The following is a 9,316-nucleotide window of genomic DNA, read 5'->3' on the forward strand; positions in this document are numbered from 1 at the left end:
GGGGCGGCTAATATGTGAATAATTTTCTGACATTTACAACCCCAGACGTGCCAGCCAGAGTGCCGAGCCAAGCACCTGCCAGTAAAAGCCGGCATTTCGCAATTGTTACAGTGTTACCGTGTTGCCCTGGCTCCCTGCAGGCAGTACGGGGGGCGGGGAGAGAGGCGGGAGAGCTCTCTTCTTCCCTCCTCTGCCGCAGCCCAGGGGAGGAGGGGGAGGGGGCGTGCCGCCATTGCCACGGCTTGGGGAGCCGACGGAAGGGATGGGGGGGGGGCGGGGGGCGCCGCCATTGCTGCGGCCCGGGGAGGAGGGGGGGACCGCGCCGTCATTGCCGCGGCCTGGGGAGGACGGGGGGGGGCACCGCTGTTGCCACAGTCTGGGGAGCTGACGGGAGCCCTGCGCCGCCATTGCCGTGGCCCGGGGAGGGGGGGGGAGGTGTGCGCCGCCATTGCCGCGTCTCGGGGAGCCGACGGGAGCCCCGCGCAGCCATTGCCGCGGCTCGGGGGGGGGGGGGTGCTTTGTCCGCGCCCGCTGCCGGTGCCACGGGCACGGGAAAGCTCCGTCCCCGCCCACCGCCGCTACCGTAGGAGCGGGGGAAGCTCCGTCCGTGCCTGCCACCGCGGGGCAGCGCTGACCCGGGGTGACCGAGCCCAGTGGCAGCGGCGGTCGGCCCCGAGCGGCAGCACCGGGCTGGGCTACCTGGCCCCGTCAGCGGCCCCTAGCGGGCCAAGCCTGCACAGCCTTAGCTCAGCCAGTAAACCCCGTCCTCCTGCGGTTCTGTTACTAATTGCACGCGGGTCCTCGCTGTGAACGACAGAGCGGCTTATATTTGTGTGCGGCTTATCTATGGACAAAAACCGAAATATTTGCCAGCACCCAGAGATGCGGCTTATACTCAGTGCGGCTTGTATTCGTGAATTTACTGTACATTAACATAAAATGTATAAATGAAAATGTGAAAACATCCTGAAGGTAATTGTGTGTTTCTTTGCTGAAGGGCAATAACAGGAATATTCTACTTGCAGAGTCTCTGAGCTGCTGCGTTGCTTTCTTGTCTCCTGCTCCTAATATGTACCTACACTATAAACCAAAGTTTAGATTAGAATTGTGGTTTTGAGGATTATACAGCCAAAACTTATTCTAAAACACATTATTTTCTTTTCAGGTATACTAGTTTCTTAGTAAAAGCACTTAATGGAGCACTAAAATCTTAATTTCAATCACTTGCTCCATGTTGTCCCTACTTTTATTTTACCATCCTAAACCTGAATGTTCAAAGAACTTAATTTTTATAAGAACTGTTTCTCTTAATAGTATTTTTTTCTTAATGGATCTTAGTATGCTTTAGAATACACTGGTTAGTCTTTGTTTTGAAAACTGTATTATATAAAGCAGACAAGTATGTTAATCAAATACTTGGTGTTCTCTAAAGCAGTATATGTAACATTCTTTAGTCTTACATTTTTAAAAAAACCTATGCTGGATTAATACTTTGTTTTCCTCTTTTATCCTTTTCCTCTTTAAGGTTTCCTCAACTTTTCCATGCCCCTCAACATTTCTCTTCTGATTCTGCATTCCCCAAACCCACACTTGCCCCCACAGTCACAGACGTTGTTAAGAATTCACTCTTTTTACTCCTTTCCTTACATATCCTGAGGTATGGATATTATTCTTCCTGCAGAGCAAAACAGTCTTGATCTCCTGCTGCAGGCACAGAAGATCTCGACCTGTCTTCCACAGACACCAACCTCTCCTCATGAAAATATGTGCAAATTTGTTTGCTCTCTTGCTTGTACTTTAGTCCAAAGCAGCTCCAACCCCTGACACTGGTATGGGCAGAGCTCTAAACACCCTTTCTTTACATTTTTCAAACAGAAACAGAAAAGATTTTTTTGTTCTTTACCAACAATATTTCCTGAACGTAGTGACAATAGTTTTTAATCCATATTTAGTACTGAGTTTGTGGGGTTTACAGCAGAAGTGCACTAGGTGACAACTTTTACATTATTTATTGTTGCTGTTTTCTATTTCTAGGGAATTCAGTAATTATAAATATTTATATATATCAAAACAGCAAGCAGAGGGAGCAAGTTGGTTTCGCTTAAAGTTTCAAAAGTGATCCAGTTGCCAGATTTCCCAGAGCACTGGGGACTGATTTCCACAATATAGCTCCCACATGTAGGTGCTTCAGTCTTTCTGAATGACTAGAATGTTTCACAGCCAAGACATAATTTTCAGAATATTTATTCCCAATCTGCATTCAAAAATAATACCTGCTGCTATAAATTTAATTTGAGGACATAAGAGGCTATCAACACCTCACAAAATCAGACCCCTGGTGAAACAAACAAAAAAAAAATTTACTTAACCCTATTAATTAAATTACTAAGATATTTTAAATGCAGCTTAATTTCTGCATTCTTCTAATCCTAGTTATTTCTACTTTTTAGAATAAATATTAACAAATAATAATCAACTACTAGATTAGGTAGATTGAAAGAAATAAATAGAATTAGAAAATATTCTAAATGCAAATTTCTGGTAGAAACACACTTATGCATAAAGGTAGCAACAATTATTATAAAGGTTATGGGGCTTCCATGTTTATTGTTTGGTGTTTTTCAAGAAAGCAATGATCTGTGAATTCCATCCTTTTTATTACAGAGATATCTTTGTGATTTTATTACAGAGATATCTTTGTGGACATAGCTTATGACACAGGCTGTAGATTTTTAAAAAAATCCCGAGAAACAAAACAAAACAACATGTTGAAGAGATTTACTTTTAAGTTTTGTAGGTATTTTAAAGAGTAGACAAAAATCAGTTGAGAATACATTATAGCCACATACAAACAAAGGAGAAATCCGGGTAATAATAAGGTGCAGAGCAAAAAATGCCTTAGAATGTGTCTTGCTTCTGTCCTATCAGCCTTAAACCACTAGAAGGAAAGCTGCTCCCTACACACAAAGAAGCATGTCTGTCATCTGCAGCTGGGAAAAAAAAGTTGTATCTAATAAATGATGGTAAAGGCACACAGAGAAACTACAATTCTACCAACACAAAGCAAAGGAGCTCTTTATAACTCACAGCTCTGAGGAAAGTGCGAGTTTTTTCAAAATATTATATATTTATCCTGACAAATGGAGAAATGTTCAGCCTAAAGCAACTGGGGAAAAGGAGAAAAAGAAAACATCAGCCTTAGCTTTTGAGTACTTTCCTTATGATCCACTGCTTAATCTGAGCTTCTGAAGTTGTCTTGAAAGAACAGTACTCCCATGGAGAAGCACCTAATCTCTTCATGATAGATCTCATAGAATGAATATTTTTAACAAGTTATCTCTTAAAATTTAATTGTAACATTTCAAAGTCAAGCAAATAAGTGTAATTTTAGAAATTCAAGGACATTTCAAAGTAGATCTTCTGATTTTTCAGAGGAATAACTGAATATTTTCTACCACAAGTTGAAGGGAAATTTCCAGTAAAGAAGGAATAATGAAAATGAGAGATGAATTGTCAATGCCTAACTTTTATGGCTTGCACACACTTTGCAAAACTGTATCTTGTAGCAATGAATGAGCTCTAGGTAAAAAAAACCAGGGTGGTCCCACCCTGCATGGGAAGACTCTGGAAGTGGGAACAGCTGTGGGAGCTGAAGCTGAGGGTGTCAGAACATATGTGTCCCCACCACACGGCAGTGAACAGTGGTGCAAGGCACGAGGCTGGCACCAAGCAGGCAAAGGATAAGTGCCCAAGCTGAAATCCATCTGCTGAGCAAAGAGAGGAGGGCCCCAGGGAGCATCCTTGCATTCTTTCCCCCAGCCAAAGAGGAAAAGGCAATCACAGCAGGTATGATTTCAAATGGCTTAGTAATTTTCCTGAAAAGGAATTCTGGAATAGGTGTACAAGAGCTTTTTGGGTTAATGGGTACATAAATAGAAAGAGAACAAGTGAGCAATCAGGAGATGACATATTTGACTTTTTTTTAAAAACAGTCTTATTTTTTATTTTTATTCAGACTAATTCATCCTTTCTAGAGATTTCTTCAGACGGAGAACTGAGGGCTACATGAAAGAGGGCCTAATCAATGCATTAGCTGAAGGGGAAGCTTTAAGAGTGGAATGGAAATTAACTTCCTGGATCAGGAGACCTAAATCTATATCCACTCAAGAGATGCACTGCTCAAGAAGCTCCTTCCACTCTTGTGTGTTACCACATAACATATGTTCACTACTAAAAATCAAGTTATTAGAGGTGCATAAGCAAAAGGTTAAGATATATGTCTTTTTCCCAAGCTGGCCCTGATTCAGCAGAGGATAAGGCAAACTCATTCTAAAAAACCCTCTGTCATCCACAGAAGTTAGTATACCAAATACTGCCCCTATGATTATGACTATGATTATGATTATGACTGATGAGGTAAGTAGAAATAATCTTTCCTGAAGCAAATATTATGAGAGAGCAAAACATAAATGCAATATCTTCTATTTAAGACATTTTACAACCTATAACATTTACACGTCCTCTAGTATAGGGCATAAAAAGTGAAAGGTAACTGCACATAAATTTTAGAAGTAGGGTACTTTAAAAGATGTCTGATTTCACTACAAGCAGAATCAACATGACTGAGTAGATAGCCAAAATCTGGGAAATTAATCGTGTATCTGAGCTACAAAATTGAAACACCAAACTGAAATTAGTTTTGTTTAATGTTTGAATTTCAAGCATTGTTATCAAATGCAAAATGTAACAACCTCAAGTACTGACAGTTTCTACAGTAGTAATTAAAGCCACCTATTAGAGAAATCTTTTAAAATTAGCTAGCAGTCCTACTTTTGAAATAACCTACCGTCATCTTTCATTCTTTGCTAATGTTTTTGTTTGTTTCTTATTTGCAATGAGCATGATCAGTAAATTAATCAATTTCCATGTCTTTATTTATTTTTGCAAGTCCCCTGCAACAGTAGAAGCAATAACTGTAAATCATGGTCAAAGAAAGAGCATTACTTAATGGGATGGATAGGTAGTCAGCAAATTCCAATGAAAGAAAAATGAGAAAGGTATAGAAGCCATTAAGAGTATTGCAAGAGAAACTCTGTTCCAGATGATGTTCATTCTTCCTGTAGAAGTCTGTAAACTCTTGTCTTCATTTCCATCTTGAACAGGAAAGGAGCACTTCAGCCAGCAGAGAGTTAACTATTGTCAACCTAGGCATGTTATACACTTCAGGTTTATACATTTATAGCTCCTTGCTTGCAATAAAATCAATGCTCACTTAGTAATTGATTCAGAATTATCGTTAACAGCAATCAACAGGAAAGATGTCATGCAATACTGTAACAACAGCTCACCCCAGAGGTAAGGCACTGGTTCAAATCTCATTTTACCTCGTCCTTTAAAGTACAACCTCAGATAAAGCATCTCTTCCAAACTAGACATTTCTAATGTCTCTCATCAAAGGAGCTATAAGTGTGATAAGTGTTGAATGGTATCATAACAATTAAAGCTTTTAATATCTTCCCAAAACACCTCATATCATGTAATCTTGTCATCATGCATGCTTCCACGCCTGTTTGCATGGTTGTTTTTTGGGGGGGATTTTTAGCATTCATGTAAGGAAATTTGGAGCTTAGTTTTTGAGTTGGTTTTCTTACAAATTAGGACCTAGGACTTGCAGCGGACGTATTGAAGCAAAAGGATTTGGCTTATTCCAAAGGTAAATGGAAAATGATTACATGTCAAGAATCCATTTTCAAGACATTTCACTGATGGACCAAAAACTGACACAGCATGTAGATTGAAGGATTCGTATAATCTATGTAGCTACAATTTGAAATTCTGACAATTCTTACCCCCAAAAGTGTTTATTCTGTTTCTGTGAGCATGAAGAACCATTCCATTGAAATAAATAAAATTAACAACAACTGTTGCTAGAATAGAATAGAATAGAATAGAATAGAATAGAATAGAATAGAATAGAATAGAATAGAATAGAATAGAATAGAATAGAATAGAATAGAATAGAATAGAATAGAATAGTTCATCTGCAAGGGACCTGCTACAATAATCTAGTCCAACTGCCTGGTCATTTCTGTGCTGACCAATAATTAAAACACATCACTAAGGGTGTTGTACAAATGCATGTTAAACACTGCCAGGTTTGGGCCATCAAACATCTCTCTAGGAAGTGTGTTATAACTTTTTACCACCTTCTTGGTAAAGAAATGTCCAGCCAAAATCTCCCCTGGTACAGCTTTGAAAGATTTCCACATGATCCATCACTGGATACCAGGGAGTACACATCAGTAAAATATCAGCAAGTGACCACACTAAGATGAAAAAGAGCTCCCATTTTAATTAACAATTAAAATTGAACTAACAATCCTGCTTTACTATGCCAAGAAAAGTAATAAAAATATATAAATAATGTCTTTATTGCAATTTTAAATACATTTTCCCCACTCAAAAAAAATTTACTTGCTTGATTAAACTCGCTCTGCAGCCAGTACCATTCTTTAAATTGGACATCTGTATCTGATGACTTGTGCCAGGTCAATACCAATTCTTTATTGTGCAATTAATCTAAGTTGACTTATCCACCACATTAGTAAGGAGCTTGATTTCTAATGTACAGCTTCATTTCTGTGAATTTAGATCATTCCATGACTGAAAGACTGCAGAGGCATAGCAAAAATCTCACGTCTGCCCCAGAACACATTGGAATTTGTAGTTATCATACAATTTAAACTCAGATATACTGAGTTTAAAAATATTAATGTATTTCAAGAAAAAAAATGAAATTAAAAAAAAAAAGATATTTATACAGTTTGCTCTGCTATTCAGGTGTCTATGCTCTGGTACATCACCAGAAGGAGATGTACTTCCCTAGGCACAAAAAGAAGCCCTCTGGCCTGCAAGTTTGTGATTCCTGGAGTTTTGCAGAAACTCCTCCTATATTTTACTACATCCACTGCAACAGTTTTACATTTCTACTTCTCCTATCCTTCACTATATTCAATGAAAAAGGGTATATTCAGATTTGCATTTTGCCTTCTGTACTTAAGCCTTTCTTAGGCTTTAGTACAGAATATAGAATGATTATAAGGTTTAAATGAGGGCATTTATTTCCCCGTTTACAAGATTGTTTTGGGTGGGCAGGGTTTGACTACTACTGCTATTGGATTAAATAAAATGGCAATCCATCAAAATGCTTTTAGGAACCGGTTAGCTGGATATAGGGTTGATACTTAGATCTGAAAGGAAATAGTATTCTTAAAGCACTAAATTTTTATTTTAATTAAATATTAAATTAAATTAAATTATTTGGAAGTTAATCAAAGTTTTTTGACACTAAGGTCTTGTGTTAATTTCCAGAAATACAGAAAACAGTACCAAAGAGACATTGCCAGGAATAGCCAAATCACTGAGCGGTACTAATGGGAAACAGCATTCTAAGTGGAGAGAAAAACATGGAGAGTCTCCTCTGAGACTCACTTTCCCTAGTGCTGCTCATCTTTAATTTCACTTTGTACTACACTATTTGTACCAAACTAGTGAACAGGTGAAAGTGGAAATCGTTTTAAAAAGTTTTAAAGTATCAAACTACAAAATGTTCTCAATTTAGTTCAATGCTATGCATTGGATTCCACCTGGATTATTAGGAGACCTGGGATAAGACCAGTTTTGTCATTATTATATACTGATATGCCCTATATCCTGTACCAGGAAAAAGAATTTCAGAAAAACTGGCTAGCATGTCCTCAAAACTGAAGGATCTTTCCACCAGTTACAAAATGGTGTTTCTTCGTGGCACCTTGGGCCATTAATCATCTTTAAGCAGATAAGAATGTGCTCCAGGATTTAAAAGAAACATTTTTAATATTTACTGTAGCTATTGAAAGTCACCAAACAGCTACATAGATGAATGGAAACAAATGGGAATGAACATTTCATGAGAGACATCTGAAATAAGATACTGATAAAAAATTGTGCATAAGATTTATTTTTTTTTTCCACAAACAGTTGACAGGATTCTTTCTTACTCCTTCAGTTTAGAATGATTTTCCTTGAAAAACGAATGCCAGTAGTTTGTGTTAGTACACCATCTTGTGGATAACTTGTGTAATTGGGAGTGTTGCTGCAACAGGCAACAGAGGGTCCAAGTGCTGGAAGCAACAGGATTATTTCTTATTCATCTAGTGCTTACAGTCACAGCAAATCTCCCTTTTATATACATCATGACTCGTTTCCAAATCTGCTTGTGACGAGCTAAAGTATTGAAAGTGAAAGAAGATGTACCTACATGAAGAAAGGTTAGTCACTGTTAAATACTTTTCTTAAGACACACTTAAAATTGTGTTTGGAAGAAATCAAAGGTATTAAGCTCTTTAGTATACTATACAATACATACAAAAACCCCAGAAATAGAAAAATAATTATCTAATCCACTATAAATATACCCTCATGGTCCCTTATGGTCATTATTGGCCCCTTGGACTGCTCTGGAGTTCATTGGAAAGTAAATGCTAGCTTTGAAAGCACCTGTTGTTCTTCAGTACCAAAAATGCTGTTCTTCTTCATGACTCAGACATTAAATCCATGTCTTCCACGATCTCTGGCACTTCCAAAGCATCATTCGTAAAAACCTCTATATTATTTCAGACCACTGGGAAATAAAAAAGTATATGCTAAGCAGAAGGTGTGTTTCATATTCTTCATTTTTATACATCTATGATCAATGATCCCAATCTTTGCTACTGTAAGTTACAGGCATTCGAAAGCAATCTAATTTGATTTTATTTGATTTTAATTCCTCCAGGTTGGTTTCCCCGGCAGGGACCATCCAGAAATATTGCAGACATTATGGGATATCCTAACTCACATGTGCCAAAATGGAGGTCTCAAGCTATTTCAATCTTGTATTGGATTAGTGCACCAAGATACATGAATTTTCATTCTACACGACAAATTTTCACAATGAAGACAGTGAAGCAGGGGAAGAAACTGCCTTGAGAGACTGTATAGTCAACATAAAGTTAGAATAGTGTAAAATCAATTTGAAACTTTGTACAGGTGACTATCAGCAATATATATGTTCGGAATTACAAGGTCCAGAATAGTGCAGAGTATAGCTTATTGAACTTAATTTCTGCATAAACTGCCTTTTTTTGCTCTCTTCATTCCGCAGGGAAACACAAAAACTTGAAAAAGTATTTCAGGGTCCCAGTGCTGTAATTACCTGCCATGAGCAATATACACATACTGCTTGAACAGACCTGTGCAGCGTCTCTGTTATAGTTCTGAAGGCAATTCACATGAA

Source organism: Catharus ustulatus, chromosome Z (genome assembly GCF_009819885.2).
Source record: "Catharus ustulatus isolate bCatUst1 chromosome Z, bCatUst1.pri.v2, whole genome shotgun sequence".
Classification (NCBI taxonomy): domain Eukaryota; kingdom Metazoa; phylum Chordata; class Aves; order Passeriformes; family Turdidae; genus Catharus; species Catharus ustulatus.